Source organism: Hydra vulgaris, chromosome 07 (assembly GCF_038396675.1).
Source record: "Hydra vulgaris chromosome 07, alternate assembly HydraT2T_AEP".
In the NCBI taxonomy this organism is placed as follows: Eukaryota; Metazoa; Cnidaria; class Hydrozoa; order Anthoathecata; family Hydridae; genus Hydra; species Hydra vulgaris.
This window is the reverse complement of record NC_088926.1, coordinates 28,192,742-28,215,000: the sequence shown is the minus strand read 5'-3', so window position 1 is coordinate 28,215,000 and position 22,259 is coordinate 28,192,742. Positions and strand designations below refer to the sequence as shown.

Genomic DNA, 22,259 nt, shown 5'->3' with positions numbered 1-22,259 from the left:
GGAATTAGTTTAAAAAATTAAATTTTTACTTTTAAACTTCTTAAATTTTAAATAATAATACTTTCGCTTTCTGTAAAGAAACATCATGTCTGTTAAGATGCAAGAACATTATTTTAATAATGGGGAAACTTTTATGTTTTTTTTTAAAGCATGAATTAAGTACCTAAAATTATTAAACATAAAAAACCATATCCACCACCAAACAGTTTCAATCATTTATTTAAGAACAAATAATAGATTGAAAAATCTGTTATTTACAAATAAGTAATAGATTAAAAAACAAATAAATAACAGATTGAGAAACGGAACTTACTTGTTCTTTATAAAGCTATCTGGAATTTAGTTGTTACATCTTTGCATCTCACTGTTGATGACTATTACCTTCTTTCTCTAAATTTGTCCCTCAAACGAAATGGCTGCACTCTTCCTTCTGTTCCAGTTGAACAGGTTATTTCGATGTTAGACATTCAATTCACTCTGGCTCATCATCAACCCAAATAGCACTTATACCAAATACCTTATTTGAGTAATTTACAATTCGATTTCAATTTCAAATTCAATAAAACGTATTATTGACTATGCAGATGATGCAAACAAATTATGTAAGCAGGAAAAGTACTTCAATGTAGAAAACGCCAAGCAAATTTCATTGCTTTAATTGGTTAAAATGGAAACTTTGTTACACAAAATTTTTACAATCAAATTCGTTCTCCCAAAGGATATGTACAAGACCCTGAGTTTTTCTGTTCTAAAACGTTTATTAGAAGATAAATCTCTTTTTCTTTTTAATAGTTGCATATATAAGTTTTTATTTGTTTTATTTTAACTTTTATTTTTCAAATTTTTTGAATAGGTAACCAGTAGATATTGTAAAAAATATTTTAATGTGTTTCAAAAGGTCCTAATTTAAAAACTAAAATTTATATTTAAACTTTTTTTGAAAGATTATTGCGTTATTATTTTTTTTATCAATTAGCTAAAATGGAACATTTTTCAAATCATCTATTTTTCAGGAATTCAGGTTTGTATCATGAAACCATTTTTTTTAAGTTTAACCGCAAAACATCTTTTTACTCTGTCACCTTGCTCTTTGTTTTTTATTGTTCTCCTCCTCAAAGCTGTGCTCTTGCAGATGTATTTTTTGACCAGATTGGCCATGCCCTTTCTTTTTACTCCTCTGCCGATATAGTTGTTATTGGTTACTTTAATGCTCATAACACTGAATGGCTTGGCTCTAACACCATTGAAGCTGCTGGCATTAGAGCCCAAAACTTCTGTTTTTCTCAATCCCTTACTTAGAATATCTTTTTCTTCTGTATTTCTCTAATCTCAGTTAAATTTTTTACTCATTTTCCAGACAACCCTAATCACTTACCTTCACTCCATGATTTGTGTCCTGTCTCTGACCTTAGCTTGTGTTCAGTTTCTCATTGTTCTCCTTTAGGTGGTTCTAAACATGCAAGGATGTATATTAATCTTTCATACTGTACTTCATACTCTCATACTTATTTTCCGGACTTACCATAATTGCACTACTTACTACTACCTTAAATCTGACTGGGATTTTTTTGGTAATTTTTTTCCTTACAGTTTGGGTTGATGCCTTTTTCTCTCATCTAATAAATGCACCACCTATGTAACTTCCTGAATCCCGGCAGGTGTGCAAACTTTTATTTCTTGTTTGTTCCATGCCTCTTTCTTCTCCATTAGTTTTAAATTCTTGTGCAGCAGCTATATCTAACTGTAATCATTTTTTTATCTTTTTCAATAAAAAAATTCTCGTGAAAACAAATACCTATTTATTACTGTAAGAAACCAGTGTAAAGAGGTACTGTCTGATGCTAAACTCTATTAATTTCAGTTTACTAAATTTTGTATCTTATCTCATAAGTTAGCCTTTTGAGATTTTTGGAAAATCTTTATCAGCTTCATTACCAAAGGTAAGTCTAACATTTTATTTTCAGTTTATAGGACTGATTTAACTACCTTTTCTTATAATAAGGCTGAACTACTTGCAAAGAACTTTGGTTATACTAATCCTACCTTTCCATTTAAACATGTTCCGGTTAAACAGGTTCCAGTTAAACACATAAATAGACAGCTTCAGTTGCTTTAAATCAACAAAATTTTAACATTGTTTTTTGATCAACAAATTTTTAACATTCTACTTAGAGTCAAACAACTTACTGTCAAACAATCAATATGGTTATTAATCTTCTTGTTCTTTGGCTGAATTGTTTATTAATGCGACTGAAAAATTCTATTGTGCTGATTTTAAATCTGATTTCACTTTTATAACAAATTGAGGCTTACAGTGGCTTGTGAATTTTAACTCAAACAAAACATATTAATATAATGCAAACAACTATTGCAATTCCTAAATAAAAATGAATGGCAAACCTTACTCTGATTCCTCATTTTCATATTTTCTTGGATTATCAAACACTTCTAACCTCTAATGGAAACCATAAAATCAATCATTTTCAAAACTAGCATATACTAGAGATGAATATCTGCTAAATCTGCTTCTCTTTAATGTGCTCTCCATTGACTTACTCCTGATTCCATTCTATATCTCTGCAAATCTCTTATTTGTCCCTGTATAGAGAACTGTTTTCATATGTAGGCTAGTTCTTCTAAGAACGCTCTTTCTCTTTAAGACATTGTTTAAAAATGCATTGTAAAACTATTTAGACCAGCTTTAATTGCCAATATTAAATTTTTATCCCATCAACATAAAGATGCATTTCTTTCTCTTTTCAACAAATACCATCATGGTTGCTGATTGAAAGAGCCATCATCACTTGCTCCATCAACAATAAACTTATCCCAACATTTTAAGTCTACTGTCAACTGTTTCCATGATCTTTAACTCTTTACTTTTGTTTTATAGTAAATCCCATCTTGATTGCGGCTCCTTATTGGGTGTAAATTAAATATATATACACATATATACATATGTATATATATATACACTAGTGGCCATTGAAGTAAAGCCAGCAGCAAATTTTTGAAAAAAACACATTTTACTCTAGCAACAAGGTCTAGCAGGCATATTATCAAATGCAATTTTAACCTTGCAATACACTGAACAAAGTTCTAGCTCTAACGATGAATAAAAGTCAGTAATTCACAGTATAACCTTTATTTTTAAGCACAGCAATAATTCGATCAGGCATGCTATGAACAAGTGTTCTACAGTATTCGGGTGTTATTTCTGTCGTCCACACATACTTCAAAACCTCTTTCAGGTCTTTTTCTGATGTAGGACGATGTGCACCAACTTTCCTTTTCATAAATTGCCAACAATTTTCAATCACATTTAGATCAGGTGAATTTGATGGCCAATTGGAAAGAAGTTCAATGTTGTTGTCTGAAAACCACTTTTGGAAAATCTTTGCCGTGTGACAAGGGGCTGAGTCTTGTTGCATAATTGTTGCTCCTGAGATGTTCATGTGGATTTGAAGCTTACTTCAAGAACCTCCAAGTACTTTTTGGCATTGACCTTTTCCCCTTTATCGAAGAAGTGCAGTCCACACCGACCACTTGCTGTGATGCCACCCCAGATTATGACGCTTGGTGGATGTTTGACAGTTTTGATGGTGTATTTGGGATTGAATCGCTGAGAGGCAGGACGTCTGACATAATTGTAACCAGGGCCTCGTAGCTGCTGAAAGGTACTTTCATCTGTGAACATGACTCTCTCCCACCACTCCCTTGACTTGTCTTTCATCGCACGACAAAACTTCAATCGCTGGAGGAGTTGTTGTTTCGTGATTTTCGTCTTCTAACAGTCCTAGCACTCACTTGAATACCCCTGTCACTAGCTAGGCTTGCAACGCGTGCAGAAGAAGTATGCGGACTAGACACAACAATGCTCTTCAAATAACGATCATCACGATGATTTGTTTTTCGTACTCCCTTGCAGTTGGAACGTTGTGAAACACCTCCAGATCTTAAAACCATCTCAACGGCACCTCTAGAATTCTTCAGTTTCTTTGCAATATCACGCTGAGATTAACGCTCAGCATTCAATGTTACAATTTGCTTCTTGACAAAATCATTATTATCTGGCTTTTTCCCCATTATCACACTAAAATAAGCAATAACAACATTATAGTTTTTCAGCAAGAAATCATGAAATTCAATTAAATACTAAGCCAAACACGTGTATATAATGCATAACATAAATAGTATTGACGTCATATATAAGCAAACCGAACGGCATGACGTTGTTCTTACTTTTTTATACATATTTCATTTTATAGCAAAATCATCAAGTGGCTTTAATTCAATGGCCACTAGTGTATAAATATATATTTATATATATATATATATATATATATATATATAAATATATATATATATATATATATATATATATATATATATATATATCTATATATATATATATATATATATATATATATTTATATATATATATATATATATATATATAGATAGATAATTTCTTTAATATAACACTTGCTGATGCTTTGGAACAAATAAAAAACAAAAACAAAGAGAACCAAAATGTCTAGAATGTTTAGCTTGTTTTTTTACTTATTATTTGTTGACGACAATTTCGCTGAAAGAGAAAATTCCAAAAGAAAAAATGGATGGACAAGACAGAAAAAATTAAAGACATTAGCAAATGCGTTTCGGGAGTTTATCGTCATCTCTTATTACATAAGACTTTTTACACAATCAATACACCAGCGCCAACAAAAGCCTTGAGGAGCCCTTACCATAAATCTCTCAAATGGTAAGTTCTGAAACTAAAACAAAAAGAGAAATGAAGATCTCTATTTCATTTTAAGCATAAAAGATTCTGTCAATATACTTTGGGCTCCTTGTGATGAACAATAAAAAGAATCATCCAATTAACGCATTCGAGAAAAGATAGAACGGAATATATAAAATCAGATTTTAAGAATAATATGAAAAGAAACAACTGCTGGCTGTACCCAAACTGAAGAGCTCTTTAGGCCAAGATCAAACTGAAGCTGTGTTAAACGCATTTTATGACTGAAACCTTGATGACAAAGTACAAATAATGTGCTGTGGCACAACAGCGTCTTATATAGGGCCATTAAAAGGAGCTTGTGTACCTTTGGAACAAAAACTAGACAGGGAATTGCAACTTTTTGCATGCAACATCAGGTATACAAACTGGTTTAAAAATAAGTATTTGAAACCAAAATCCATTAAGTCTTAAGAAGCCCTATTAATCTGACTGCTATTGGAACATAGATTAGTTTTGCCAAATAGCATTTTAATAATACAACATTTGAAGAATTGTTGAGATTTAATAATTGAGAACTGCAAAAAATATTACGTGATGATTGTCGGGAATTGATTAAATTGTCCATTTTATCTTAGAAAATGATTATAAGAAAATAATTAAAATCAGACCACTTGGAGCAATGCATTAAATTAGGTGGATGGCTCGAGCATTTACTCTTTAAGGATATTTTTGTTTCAAAATTAGCACCAAGGATAAACAAGCACTTTGATTTTGTGTCTGTCAAGAGCACATATTTTTTTTCTTAATTAAAAAATGAGAACTTATTCCAGAGACCCATTTCAATATGGGATATGTTGTCTATACAGAGGCAAAAAGATAAAAGATATCCTTAAGTGCAGTTAAGATGCAGCTGAAAAAACAGTAATAACTTAATAAAAATTTCATGGTAACTGCAAAGGAAGAACAAAAGCAATTTTTGCTACGCTGTGTGCAAGAGCAAAGAAATCTTTATCTGGACTGTAAAAAAAAGACCCTTAAGTTAAATCTCAATTGATTTTTTTTAAACTTATAAAAGTACAACTTTTAAAAAGCGAGGCACAACATAATGTCAAAAAAATCTATATTTGAGATAAACTTTAATTGCGTCTCATATCCAGACTTAGTTACATTATTTTTAATGAATTGAGCATAGAACAGAACAAATCTGGCAGAGCGTAGAACAAAACAAATGTGGCATACCAAACGAAATTAAAGAAGTTGTTCAGCGTTAAAATGAAAGATGAAGACAGGGAATTCCATAACTATAACTGCTATGGGTCTTACTTTGCAATTTTTACATCAACAGTTTCATGGAAATGAAAAAGACTCTGTTGCTGTGCTTCCAATCAAGCCACTGTTTACACGTTTAAGAAACAACTGTTTTCACGTTTGAGAAACAACTCTACTTGGCAATGAGATATGTTCCAAAAGAATTAGTAATTAATGTATGAACAAATGTATAAAATGATGAACAATCCAGTATTTATGCAACCACAAAATAAGTCATGGTAACGTTGTTGGTATCGATGTAAAAACTGATAACATAACTTTGGTCAGAAATGGATAACCAAATCAAATTGGCTGGATGAAGAATTAAGTTTTTATGAGTCTTACTCTAATGAACCTAAAAAAAGCACAGTCGCCAACAACCTGAAAAGAAGTCACTCTACTAGAGATCTCACCTATGTTTTCCCTTCATCAAGAACTATAAATAGTAACTTGGAGGACGCATCTTAACTCGATCTCCAGATGGCAGCAAATTATCTTCCCAATCAGAACACTTGTGATGTTATAACCGTTGGCTTAGACGACACGACAAAAGCTGTCGGCTATAAGTTGTACAATATTAAGGCAGACCAAATTACAATCAGTGGTCCAGACAGAGAGTGGAGATCATTGACCACAGAGTATAGTAAGAATACTTCTCATTCAGGATCGGAGGGTGCATTATTCTTTAAAATTGAGCTGAAGTGTCTTGTAGTGTTGTCGGACTTTACCGTGGATGAAGTGAAAGGTGCAATAAATTTTTGAATGTCAGACCATAATGGGCACTGTATCATATTATTAAAAAAACCTAGGTTTTTTTAACAATACGATAGCCTTTGTTAATGATGCTGTTGAATATTTTGTTAAAGTCTCTAGTGTCTAACTTCTGAAATAAGATAAAGATTTGGTGACCTGAGAATTATGAAGCTTAGCATCAAATACCACTTTTTTACATTGATTGCTTTATATTATAAATAGCTGATTGTTCTTAAGATATTTGTAAGAAAAAGATTAAAAAATTAATAAAAATAGATGTAGCAGCTTCACAAGCAGATGAAAACAATATATTAGAATAAGGTTTGACTTATATTCAACGAGAAAAAATAAACGCTTCCATTCCTGCATGAGTTCAGGAGGTTAAGTAGGAGGTGCATTTATCAGCTGAAGGAGAAAAGACACCAGCCCAAGGAATGTTATGAAAACAATCACAAAATTGAATCCGAGTCAGCTATAATTAGATTTTGTGAAATTTTATAGTATTAAATACTTCTGCGCTTTTGATATGAAGTTAGCCAATACTTATTTTGAAATAGAAACTATATCTCCAACTTATCTTTTTGTCCTTGGTGTATAACTATCAAAAGTTTGATTTCAAAATTTTGAATTTCAAGGTGAACTTGAAATTCAAAATTTTGCTTGGAATGATTAGATTATCTGCTAATAATGACAAAAATATTTGCAGAAAAACTACTTTTAAATCTACCAGATAAAACAAAGATTTAAAAACACTTTGCTCCCACGGAGCTATATTTTCTTAGTACCAATACTAAACGTATATTTAATTGTCTGTAATATTTATTAAAAATATTGTTACATGCAGCTTAAGCCATTGTTACATTTTTACATCTCTTGTTATACTTTCTTTTTAAAAAAAACCTTGATAAATTAACATATATATATTTATTTGTTTATTGTATTTATATATTGAGTTTATATATTGTGAAAAGTTAGTTTATAAAAGCAAAAAATTAAATGGTTATTATAAATTTGTTATCTAAAATATCACTCAAATCCTCAGAAAAATAAAAAAGATCAAAATCTACTTATATTTTTTTAAAATCATTAAAAATACCGTTTTTCTTGTTTCCTAAAGGTAATTAGAGGTAATCTACTTTGAACCTAAGTACCCTTCCCTAGCCTCACACCACCTATTAATTATTTTTTCCCAACTATATATTAACAAAACTTAAAATTCATCAAAAAATTTCAAATTTCATCCACAAAAAAAAAAATGATTGTTCAAAAGTTACGAGCGTTTAAAGTTACTTGTCAGGGTCAATTAGCAAAATATAGACTTAAAATGTCTATAATGTTTAAACAACAAATCACGGCATATAAAACCTATTAACTCTGTAATCCATAAAAAAAAACTGGAGGCTGATTAGTTCAGAATGTTATTTGAAAGTTTGTTTGCACAGTTTATGTAGACTCACTTGATTTTGGAAAAAACAAAATATTTTCAAAGACAAAAATTTATTATGCCTTTCAAATGTTGTGTTACTAATTGTTGTACTAATTTACCAACACAAAAAAACGAACTGTTTACAGACATTACCAAAAGATCCAGAAGAAACTTTTGAAAATGATAGCCAAAAGTGGCTACTTATAGCAAATATACTGCTGTTTATTCTATATATATACCTATATTTCATTGTGTTAAGTCCACCTATATTTCATTGTGTTAAGTCTAAACTTTTAACAACTGCACCACTTAAGTCAAGAATTACAGTTTCATTAACTTCCAGTGCAAGTAATATACTAAGTGATCAACATAAAACATTAACAGCTGTTGACGATTTGCATCATGATGATTAGTATTATTGTGGTTAGTATTTATCCAAAAAATAATTACCAAAAAGATTTACTAAAATTAACAGTAGTATATCAATGACATCGCAAATGGAGGAAACATGTTTTTAACGGCAAAAAGATGAAAAATAAAACAATAAAAACAAATAAAATTGTTAACAATCAAAGATTAAAAAAAACTAATAAAGTGAAAACAATGAAAATATTAAAAAATACATATTAAAAAGAAATATTAAATAAACGGAACAACTGAAAGAAAAGTTAAAAGAAAAAACGTTCTTGAGATATTCGAAAATAACAAACTTTAAAAAGTTATCAAAAGAAAAAAAAAATAAACTATTTTTAAGTTATATTAACTTATGTTGTTTGCATTGTTTATATTGTCGTGTATATATGTGTATTAGGGTGGGTCGTTTTTTAAAGTTTTGGATATGGGAGCGCGGGCAACATTTTTTTATGTATTAGGGTATTAGAAGAGACGTGAATAATTTTTTTTTTCTTAAAAAGTTCATCTAATGTGGGCGCAGGGCGTTTGAAAAATGTCAGTTTTACGAAAATCTTATCATATTGGCATTTTGCGGCCTTTTTTATATTAGCCAAAGGAAAGGCAGTTATCAAAAAACAATCAGACATAATATAGACATAAAAATATATATATATATTCGGTGCTACTTTTTTAATGCTATACAAACACGATAGACGTAAGAAAAGTTGGCTACCATTATGGATTTTACAAAAAAATTCTACTTATAATTTTTAAAAATGAGAGCGTGCTTGATATTTTTTTTATGTATTAGGATATTAGAAAAGACGTGAATAATTTTTTTTTCCTAAAAAGTTCATCTATTGTGGGCAGGGCATTTAAAAACGATAGTTTTACTATAAATGCATCAAATTAGCACTTTTCTGTCCTTTTATTTAAGCCTATGGCGATGCAATCATCAAAAAACAACCAGGTATAATATAGACATTAAAATAAAATATAATTTGGGGTGCTACTCTTCATAAAGTCATGAATAAAATATATAAAATGTCATCTAAAAGATACAATATATTTAAAGTTCAACTTATTTACTGTGATCATAAATAATCAAAGCAAAACATCAAAAAATTAATATTGCTTAAATTAATTTAAATAGATCTTTTTTTGATTGGTTCACGGGCATGATTTCTTGATGTGCTAATGTTGCTCTTATGAACCCATCTCTTCTATCTTTTCCAAATACCGATTGAGAAGCTCGTGTGACTTTTTGGACACATCGTTCAATAGCTTGCCCATGAACAGGAAAACAAGGTACATACATCGGAATATCATTGTATTTTAAAAGTTCATCCTTTGACAATAAACATGTAAGTAAAGGTTCGTGTACATCCAAGCTCCAATCAATTAGATCAAAAAGTGATTCAGCATTTTAATTATGTATATGATGTTTTCTACTTCTTACACTAGTGTTTCCGTATTTTAAATCTCCTCTTAATTTTAAAATTGTTTCAACTGCAAATTATCTTTCTGTTTTTTCTAGACTACATAACAACGTTTGAAGAACATTTTCATTATGAGCATTCCATGAAGAAGATAAAACGTAGGGCATTACAATGTCTTTAACTTTAAGTCTTTGATGACAAAGAACTTTACAACTTCAGAGTTAAGTTGTATTATTGCATTAGGAAATTCAATTTTACTATGCTATCTTTGACTTTGAAGCTAGTTGCCTTACCTATAAGTTTTCCAATAGAACCAGAAAAATTATTTTTAGACGTAGTTTTTCCATCAAGCTGAATCATTAGATGTCGGAGAGATAGTTCATTTGTTTGAAGAGCACAAATTATCCACATTAATTTTGTATCCAATTTATGTTCAAGGAAATGGATAACACCTCCTTTCCAACCAGTGTTTAAATTTGTTGAGTCTGCACCAATGGCAACTAAATAGTATCCGACATCATGATTCACAATCCATTCGTAAATATTATCAGCTATTTGCTCAGCTGCAGTCTCTACTCTTTCTTCAGAATTGTTAGTGAAATGAAATTGGTATTTTCCTCCAGGTTCAGAACAAACTGAATAATGTTCTTCTTTTTTTTCCGATGGGTGTAATTTTCCATCTTCTTCTTCTCTCATATGCTTAGTCAAATCTTTTCGTCCATCAAAAAATATACATTGAATATTATCATTCATCGCTACATTTTCAGCTCTACCTCGGAATTCTTTCATTAACTTAGTCTTACTTCGTTTTATTTTGTTGTGATCAACGAAAATATCAGTATTTTTCTTTAAAAAATTTGCATCTTTTGCAGAAGCTAAAGTAGCAGTAGCTATGGCTGCTGCAGCTCTGTTAGATACCCCATACCTAATAGCTGCTTGAGAAACCCTGGTAATATCTAAGTAATTTTTTTTCAAACTGAAGTCAACTTTTTCTGTATTATCTGCATTTTTGTTGCCAATGTCCGAATCGTCTGTTGTTTGAAATTCTACTGCTAAAGGAGAAAATAAATTATGTTAATCAATTTTAATGAAAAAAATTTATAATCAATTTATACTCAACTTTTTAATTCACAGTTTAAACAAAAATTGACAAAAATATTATTAGTATTCTAGCATTTACTTGCATCCTCACTAAGTGTTCCAGGTATTGTAGAGTCTGATTCTTTTCTACCTAAATATCTTGTTAACCGATGTGTCTCTGGTATATCAACTAATCCAATTTGTAAAGAACTTTTGTTACCAATTTTATTTCTTTGAGCATGTAGGAAAAATAGTTCTTGCAAAGGTATCTTTGCTACTTTTGGACATATGCAAGTTACATGAGCTTTAAAAAGACAACCATTGCATCCATTTTCATTACAGCTAAAGATATTGCACTTACATTTCGTCAAGTCAAATAACTTATCAAGCTTGTCCGTATACATATTTCTTTTTTTTGTAGTTCTCAGTTTTCTAATGTCTTTTGCAATCTTCCATTCAAGGACAAGTTTATCGACTGCGTATTTTTCTGAGACCAACGGGATTGTAGAATTTGCTGACATCCAAATACTTTTTATTTTAATAAATATTTGTATACACATACATCTTGTATTCAAATGTGTAACTGATCTATCACGCAACAAAATTCCATACCGTAAACTATCTCTCAGCGTAGGCAGCTCTGATAAACAAAGTTCGAGTCCATTACCCAATAGCTCATGCAATTTAGGGCATTTTAACATTGTTTGAGCTCGAGTAGATTTAGCCGTTTATAGCAATGAAATTGATGTTATGTTTGTTAGAAATATTGGTACTTTTTGTAGTAGGTAAAAAAACGACCTTTATAAATATGTTATAAATTTGTTAATTACATTTTTATTACAATATTTAGGATGCCAAAGTGATCATAAATAAATAAAACTCGTTTAAACCGCAAATCGTCAGGAAACTATTATCTTAGTAATTATCCTACAAATAAGCTATTGGAACTTTATAAAAATAAAAAATCCTACACCATTTCCTGTATTTAAATAATTTTAATGGTTTTTAATAATAATGGAAGGGATGATATAAGTCCAAAGCCCACAAAGTTTGATGACTATGTTTCATGATTCACCTCATTTTATACTAGTAGCATTGCACACATTGAAAATAACAACAACAAGTTTTGTATGCTTATTTTTTTTAAAGTTTTTCGTAAAACTTTAAAAAAAATAAGTATACAAAACTTGTCGTTTTTTAAACGCCCTGCGCCTACAAAAAATGAACTTTTTAGGAAAAAAGAATTATTCACGTCTTTTCTAATATCCTAACACATAAAAAAAATTTTACGCGCGCTCCCATTTCTAAAATTTATAAGTAGATATTTTTTGTAAAATCCATAATGGTAGCCAACTTTTCTTACGTCTATCGTGTTTGTATAGCATTAAGAAAAGTAGCACCGAATATATATATAATTTTTTATGTCTATATTATGTCTTATTGTTTTTTAATAATTGCCTTTCCTTTGGCTAATGTAAAAAAGGCCGAAAAATGCCAATATAATAAGATTTTTATAAAACTGACATTTTTCAAACGCCCTGCGCCCACACTAGATGAACTTTTTAAGAAAAAAAAATTATTTACGTCTCTTCTAATACCCTAATACATAAAAAAAATGTTGCGCGCGCTCCCATATCCAAAATTTTAAAAGTACGACCCACCCTAATGTGTATTATTTATAATGTCGTGTATTTCTTATATTGTCGTGTATTTATTCTTTTGTTTATTCTGTCGTGTAATTTTGTGCATCGTTTATATTGAAGGTGTTTATATGTGGATTGTTTATATGTCATGCTTTTTTTTTTTGTGTTGTTGCTTATCATTTGTTGCTATTATTCAAGTGATTTCATATTTTTTTGTCTCTTCGTAATATTTAAACATATGTTTTTGTTTTCTATTTTATTTTGTATCACCCTTCTGATCGTTAACGTTGTGTTAACTCATTCATTTATTATCTATAACGTCAGTTCATTAATTTTTTCCTTTTTAATTATCAGTCTTGCTATTTTTAATAGTTACTGTTTTTCTTTTTTTTTATAATTATTTTTTGGTCACTACCTATCATATTACTTTATGTTGTTTGTTTGGCTTTTGTTTTATTTGTTTATTTCATCAAGGTGTCACTCTTATGACAAGTTCTTAACTAAACGAATAACATCGAACCTAATGTTATAAAATTAATAATAAATCTGTAATTTTTTTCAATTTTATGGTTAATAAATGAGTAAAATAATAAATGTGTTAAAAAAATTAGTTTTCAACCAACTAAATTTTATTGTGGTCTATCTAGGTAATATTAATTTTTTTTAAGTAATAATCATATAAACTTGTTTAGAAAATAACTAAGGTAAGTATGGGTATTAAGGCCCACCTAACAGACTTTTGGTCATTTAGGCTTTAAAAATTAAATTTAAAAAAATATTTTCGATTGCTGCTTAAGATTAATCATTCCTTGATGTAAAAATCTTATCTGCATATTGAGGAAATAATTATAACAAAAGTTATTCATGTTTTTGTAACATACCTTAATTGGGCCTTATTACCCCCTTATGGGGGTAATAAGGCCCATGTAAAAAATACAAAAAATAAATAAAGAAAAACTAGAAAAAAGTTTGGAAACATTCTTTTAATGCATAGTTTATCTCACATTTATAAAATAATAAATAATCTTGCATATTTATATACTTTAAAAGAATCAATTTTTATACAACAGTGAATAACAACAGAAAATTAAAAAATTCAATAAAGAAATGTTACAAAGAAAAACATTATTCTTCGCAGAATGGACATTCTAATTCTTCCTCATCTTCAGAATCATACCCCATGCACGCCCGTGGTACCATACTTTACATTTACAACACTGTCGCATACTTTCTACAGACTTTTGCTGGCATAACAAACAAAACCAATCATTCACATCCACACTTACAGACTTACTTTTTTTGCACTTGGTTTTCCTTTGCCTTTATTCTTTTTATTAACAGCTTTAGAAGTGGAAGATTGAGAATAATCATTTTTCAGGTCTTTAGAAACATTTGCTTTTCCTTTGCCCTTATTCTTATTATTAACAGCTTTAGAAGTAGAAGATTGAAAATCTTCTTTCGTTAGGGCTTTAGCAACATAGTAAAAACTTTTTTGCGACCGACCATAGCCATATTTTTCTTTTTAGCAGGACTCGGCATTAAATCATTGAAACTTGCATTAAGATTATTTTCAGGTTGATCGACTGAAACTGTTGAGGGACTGGGTTGGGTGACTGAAGCTGGTGAAGGACCAGATTCAGTGGGCCAATTTTTAGTGGGCCTTATTACCCGCTTTGAACCTGTTACGTTTATTGATAATGTATCCTTTTGTTTCAACACTTGCATAAATATTACATGATGAGTAATGATAACGAATAAGTACTTAATGCAAATAAATGCAATTGAAAATAATATAAGTTTTATAAAATATTTTAAAATGTAAAAACACGTATCTTAAAAATTAGACTTGAGCAATTTTTGACGAAACTAACAAAGTAATCTTGCTTTGTCGAACGCGCGGTAAAGAAATGCTGATTTTTTTTTGCTGCCTGTGATAAAACCAGATAACTTTAATATTTTAATGTCGAAAAAAAGTTTAACAATTTATTTTTTCCCTAAGTTTCGATTAGTGGGCCTTATTACCTGACGGGCCTTAATACCCATACTTACCTTACATTGATTTTTTTTATCTGCATTCTTTATTAGATTTATACTCAATCTTTCTTCTAATTTAAATTATGAGACGTATCATTGTGGTTGCTTATGTTATATAACAAGTTTGTCAAGTGTTTAAGCGACATTTCTTGTTGTAAATTTATAATAAGTTATAAAACATCAAAAACAGCATCGTACTAAGTGTACTTTTTTGTAATATTTCGGTCTAATTTGTATAGACCATCATCAGTTGCTCCAGCAACTGATAATGGTCTATACAAATTAGACCGAAAATAGAAGCATGCTATTTGAAAATAGAAGCATGCTATTTGAAAATAGAAGCATGCTATTCGAAAATAGAAGCATGCTTTTTGAAAATAGAAGCATGCTACTTGAAAATAGAAGCATGCTATTTGCTACTCATGCTATTAGTTTGGTGTTCTACGATATTCTGAGGTACAATTGGCACTCCTCTATATGGTACCTAAGAATATCTTGTTAAAATTATTCAGCCTACCCTAAAAAAAAAACATGCTTGTTTCTATGCGAGTTCTACATCGTTTGTAAACGAAGCAAAATCCTGGTGTCAGTCCAGATGAAATTCAAGTATCGTATGATGTAATAGCTTTGTATGCATCAATACCAATTGATAAAGCCATACATGTGATGATTGATTATCTTAACAATTATATAATTGATCTTAAAGCAAGAACCAAATTAAAACTTACAGACATCCACCAATTAGTAAAACTATGTCTTAGTGAATGCTATTTTTTCTATAAAAATGAAATTTGAACCATACTCAACTCAGGTTTAATTGGATTATTAATGGTGATTGTTACAACAAAGACATTCTTACAAGAAATGGAAACAAAAGCTCTACATATTACGGAAATCAACAAATTTTAACCAAAATCTCATAGAAGGTATGTTGATGATAGCCATGTCAGATTTGAATCAGTTGAAAAGCATAACAAATTTCTTATTTTATTAAATCAACAAGACTCCAATATTCAATACACATCAGAGGTTGAAAATAATTGGAGAGAACTAAATTTTTTAGATATAAAAATAACTAACACAAATAATTACCATTACGATTTTAAAGTCCACTGTAAAGAAGCAATAACAAACATACAAATAAAACTCGACTCAAATATCAACTCTACATTTATTACTGGAGTTTTTAAAGGATCACAAGCCACCAAAATTCGCTCCGAAAAATACATAACAACGAGATTCAGTTTTTAATAGATATGTTTGTCGAAAACGGTCATAAGAGATCAAATTTAGAAAAAGCAATCCTAACATAAAGTTGCAAAAAAACTTGAAAATAATGTTGCGATTATAAAGCTACCTAGGCTACCAACAATTTGACCAAAACTACGAAAAGCACTAAAAACATATAATGTCAAACAATTTTTGTAACAACAAATCTAGTTTAATGGCAAGCAGCAACCCTGGGGTGTACAAGCTTACGTGTTTGTGTGGGGGAATTTATATTGAGGAAACAAAATAGAGAGTTATGCAAAGAAGCATAGAACACCAACTAATAGCATGAGCGGCAATCGGCATGTTTCTATAGCAACTGAAGATTTCAAAGAATGCCATGAAATATTTAAATGGCTGCAGTCAAAATCTTTATCTATATAGAACAACTATCATAAAAAGAAAATAAGAGAATCGCTTGAAAATAACTATGCGCAAACATCTCAGGAGGTTTAACGATATCCGATATTGCTAAACAGGGGTAACCGGGTAAAAGTTGCTTCAAATAGTTGGAGACCACTATTTAAGAAAATCTTTAAAAAAACAAAGCAACTTTTATTGACATTGTCTTTATGATGTTTTCTTTATGATTTTGAAAATTTTATATTGTTACAGTTTTTAAATTGGTATTTTACGTCTGATGATGGTCTATACACATTAGTCCAGAACATCACAAAAAGAAAAATTAGTACAATGCTGTTTTTTATATTTTATAACTTATTAACAAGTTTGTCAAAAAACCATGAAACTATTTTAAACAAATGGTCAAATTTGGTTGAAAGAATAAGATATTTGATTAATGTTGAATTATTGAGAAAAAAGCAAGTTCTTGTAAAAGTTTGTATTCTATGAAAACCTCAAATATCGGTAATACATTTTTTTCAAGAGACACTATTGTTTATGCTTTTGAACAACTTACTATTTCATACTTATAAATAAATCAGGAATGATTACCATCTTCCAAGCGTTACTCAACAAAAATTGGCATCAAAAGCTTCTAAATTAAACAATGATAAATTTGTTGTATGTTTATTTAGCTAACTTACAGATTGCCAAAACCGTTTTAAAAGTAGGTGAAGTGTATGTTAAAGCTTTATTAACTTATCATGGTGGAGAATTTTTTGGAAAATCAGTTAATCAAACTAGCAAAAGCAGTTTAGCAAAAACAAAATTAGATGTTATGATAAAGGTTCTTTTTGGTAAACCCACTTTTATAGTTTGCATTAATTTAATAAGTGGCTTTGACTCAAATTTTCAATATGAAATAGTTAGTTCTTTACTTAGATCAACTTGAAATGCAAATGGAAGCTGTGTTGCAATTCTATTTGACAATAATAGTAGTAGTAGTAGTAGTAGTAGTAGTAGTAGTAGTAGTAGTAGTAGTAGTAGTAGTAGTAGTAGTAGTAGTAGTAGTAGTAGTAGATGCTGTAGCCGCCCGAAGACGACGAGTGTGTGTATTAATAACACACTTAGACAGCCGTTTCAGTATTAATTTTATTTAAAAGGAGCCAATTGTCTAATTGCGCTTTAAACTGTTTACTGATTTTGCATTGACTACATCTTTAGGTAGTTTATTCCATGGTTTTGTTATTCTGTTAGTAAAGAATGAGTGTCATAAGTTGCACTTTGTTTTTTCGCGTTCAAACCTGACACCGTTTCCTCTAGATATTTGAAAATCATTAGGCTTGAAACCGTTTAAAAAGTCCACATTTTCAATCTTATTTAATAACTTATAAGTCTGTATCAAATCTCCACGAAGTCTGCGTTCACATAATGGGCTGAGGCCAAGAATCTCCAGTCTTTCCTCGTATTTCATTTTTGCCAGAGTCGGATTGAGTCTCGTAGCCCTGTGTTGAACTTTCTTGAGCAGTTCTATTTCTCCTTTAAGCTGAGGGGACCACACTGGAACCGCGAATTTAATTATTGGGCGAACAAACGTCACTTATAAGACTTTAAGAGTCAGCACATCCAGTTTTACAAATGTGTTTTTAATCATTCCCAGCATTTTATTTGCCTTCGAGCTGCAAGATATAATTTGCTGTCTCCATTTCATGTTTGCTGAGAATAATACTCCTAGATCTTTTTGAATAGTAGTTTGTCCTAGGACAACATTATCCATAGAATAATCGTGTTTTGGATTGTTACTTCCATAATGTATTATTTCGCATTTTTCTTTATTGAATTTCACTAACCATTTTTTAGACCAGTCCCAAGCACTGTTTATATCTCGTTGAAGACTGTTTATTTTCTCTATTGAGTTCACATCGATCATTATTTTGGTGTCATCTGCATAGAGCTTGGCTACATTTTGTATTCTATCCGGCAGGTCATTTATGAACAAAACAAACAATATCGGGCCAATTACCGATCCCTGCGGAACTCCGCTGTAGATATTGCGCCAGCTCAAAACAGTATCACCGTTGACTACGCGTTGCTTTCTATTTTTTAAAAATTCCTCTAACCACTTTAGCAGCTTTCCTGTAATTCCATACGCTTTTAATTTTAAAACGAGTCTTTTGTGCGGCACTGTGTCGAAAGCTTTCGCAAAGTCTAAATAAACCATATCTACCGGACGATTCAGTGCAATATTTTCTGTTAAATAATCCACAGTTTCCATGAGATTTGTCGTGCATGATCTAGATTTAACAAATCCATGTTGACATTTCGATAAAAATTTATTGTTCGTAAAATGTGCCAAAAGTGAGTCTTTTATTATGCTCTCCAGAATTTTACACGGCACAGATGTCAGTGATACTGGTCGATAATTATTCGCTTCTAGCTTACTGCCTTTGTTCTTAAAGATTGGGGTAATGTTCGCAAATTTCCATTGCTTAGGTAGTTCGCTCTTATCAATCGAAGACATAAATATCAATGTGATTGGCATTGCTAGTCCTTCAGCGCAATTCTTTAAAATGATAGTACTCAATTGATCAACTCCACATGATTTCTCAATGGATAATTTGCTTAATCTTGATACTACGTCACTGTAATTAATTGCATTCTCGTCAAAATCTAATTATTTACCCCCACATATCGATCCGAATTCTGGTAATACTTGGTCGCCCTCTCTAGTGAAAGTGTTTTGAAAATTTTCGTTTAAAATGTCAACAATCTCACTAGTCGTATTTGTAACATTTCCTTCGACGTTTTTTATCGCTTTAATTGAGCTCTTTACATTTTGTTGATCGTTCACATATTTAAATAGTATCTTCTTGTTTCTAATCGATTTGTAGACCAGTTTGCTTTCGTATTTTTTTCTGGCTTTTCTCGTTTCAATTTTAACTGTTTTACACAATGCTTTGCATTCGTTTACCATATTTTTGTTTTTCCAATTTGTGCAACAGTTTAAATGTCTCATTCGTCTTTTGTTCTTCACAAGTTCTTTTAGTTCATTGTCAATCCAAAATGTTTTTTTACGAGTCCTGTTTTTCGAGCTGTGACACGGTATATATTTTTGACAAGCTTCGTTAACATATAAAATGAGCGTATCGTACATCTCCTGGACATTAATTGCATCAAATATGTTTACCCAGTCTGTGTTTGTAAAAAATTTGTTCATTCCTGCGAAGTCAGCTTTTTTTAAAATATATTTCCGATTGCTAGCTACAGTTTTTGTCTCATGGTGATTGAGTGCATATTTAAAGCAAATTACAAGATGTCCTTTGCTTATATTCCCTAATACCGCATTTGTCTCAACTTGAAATAATCTTTGTTCGTTTACTGTGAACAGTAAATCCAATGTACTCTCGTACGTTGATTCGTTTAGTTGAAAAGTAGGTATCGCGACGTGCTGAACTAGAAATTCGTCGTTTATTATTTCCGAAAAATGATGTTCTATCGAGTGTTCACTGAAATTTATTGCATGAACTGCTCCATCTGACCATTCAATCTTCGGAAAATTAAAGTCACCCATTATTAAATGATCTTTAAAACCCCGTTTGTCCACATATTCTCTTGCAGTTCTGAAAACATTTCTGAACAGTTCCATATCTACCACATCGTTTGGTCGGTATATGCATCCTACCAAATATTTGTCGTTCCCGAAAACTAGTACAGTCCAGATTTGTTCTAAGTCAATTGTCAATAGCCATTTCTCATTTACTTCATAAGACGTTATTTCGCTATTCACGTAAATACAAACTCCTCTGCCCACGCGGCCATCTTTTCTGTCGCTACGATATAAGCAAAAATTTTCCACACACGTAATTGAAGTTTCACTAAACCATGTTTCCGTTACTCCGATTATGTTTGGTTCATTCTGGTGACACAATACTTTAAATTCCTCAAACTTGTTGTTTAGTGAAGTGGCGTTCAAATATATACAGGATAAATACGATAAATTTTCGCTTTTTTTCGCTTTCATTTTTTTTTCTCTATAATTGTTTTTTAAATTGCACAATCTCGTTTCCACGAATCGCATATCGAAAGAGCGAGTTGGCGTCAAGCTTCGAATTTAAGTTGTTTCGTTTCTTCCTCAACTCAAAGTCTTGTAGTCTCTTGGCCTCTGTCAAGTCTGGGCATATATAGACTTCTTTAAAATCTTGCTTTTCTCTTAGCTTTTTTGACGCGAGTAAGAGAGGATTTCTTTCGCCTTCAGATAACTCGAGTAGAATCGGGCCTGGTTTGGCAGCGTTTTTTGATTTGAATCTCCTTAAATGTATCGGTTTAACATTTTCTTTTCCTATTGTTTTTAGTAAGTCCTCAATTGCTTTCTTGTCTTCTTCAATTTTATCTTTGCTCTCAGTTTTGCTCGACTCTTTAATTCCATATATTATGACATTCTTTTCGCGTTTCTTTCGCTCCTCCTGCTCATTAATTGCTGCGTTAACTACAACTAGTTGTTCTTTCGGTTTTTTGCGTTTCGCGACACCACATTAACCCAATCATTTCCAATGTTCACTGTTGAAGTCACAGCATTTGTTGTTTTGTCCTCCAGCATTTTAACTCTTTTCTCTAATTCCACAATTTGATTATCTTTCACAACAATCGCTGTTTCAAGAACAGATATTCTCTTGATTAGCGCTTCTATTTCCGTCTTGGTTACCATTTTTTTGTGGTGACGGTATCCAAGCAGCCAATTTTATTTTTATTTTTTACGATATTTGTTGTTAATTGGTTGAATATATTAATATGTGATATTAGATTAAATAAAGCTAAGTTGAAACTAAATTTATAACTTGAGTTTACCAGTTCTGTTAAAAATTACATCGTGAAAGCAGAAAAGTATACCAAAACCAGTAGACCAGTATTAGTAACCGATAAATCTGCTCCAAACGGTGAAAACAATATACAAAGTATTTTGTATACATATACCAAAAAACTGAATAACTTTATTAAGCTCCAATAACACGTCCGATCTCTTAATTACTTGTAAATATATTGTAAATAATAAAGTCAATGTTAAGTTTTTCTCTCATTTCAAAACTCTTGTAGAAATACTATCGCCGACTAAAAATAACATTTTTTTACTTGATTATGTTCATTTATGAAGAAACATAAGAAATGATTGGAATACTGAAAAAACTCAAGAAATGCAGTTTAATGACAGAAATGATAATTTAGTTGCAAGGTGGGATGACCTTAAAAAACTTTATTGCTTAGAAAGTAATACATATGTGACTCTTTCACATTTAAATAAATCTTCAATCTTTCCAAAACCTGTTGAGCGACAAAATGTTTTCTAGTGTTTGTGAGTTTTTTGTGAAGAAACTCTCTCTGCATTATCAATACATGCTAACATAAACCAATGGTAGGATGTATTGTTGTATAATCAATGTTAAATGAACAGTATTGGTGCATGTTAAAGGAACTGTATTGATGTATAATCAATGTTAAAGAAACTATAAAATTTCTAAAAAAGTTTACTGATGTCTGGAAAATTATTTATGTTCACAAACTTGGAAATAATAAAAAGTGTTATGTCAAAGAATGTTGTGTTATGTCAAAGAATCACCAGATGAACTTCACCTGCAATCAGTGACAGATGCATAAATTTTTGGTGGTGGTGGTGGAAGGTAAGGGGTGTTTGTGGGGGGATGTTAAAATATTTTTGTATTTTTTACCATATTCGCTTCTCCAAAAAAAAAATATGCTCTTTGATTTCTAAATTATTTTTAGGACATTCACATTCTAGGGGAAGGGAGATCCCCAATCTCCCTCCCTGGATC

General features: G+C 30.8%; 1 protein-coding gene across 3 annotated transcripts in view; it reads left to right on the top strand.

Annotated features, from left to right (window-relative positions):
* Positions 1-22,259, top strand: part of LOC136082389 (uncharacterized) — a 381,697-nt gene that overhangs the window by 315,854 nt on the left and 43,584 nt on the right. The window lies entirely within an intron of this gene.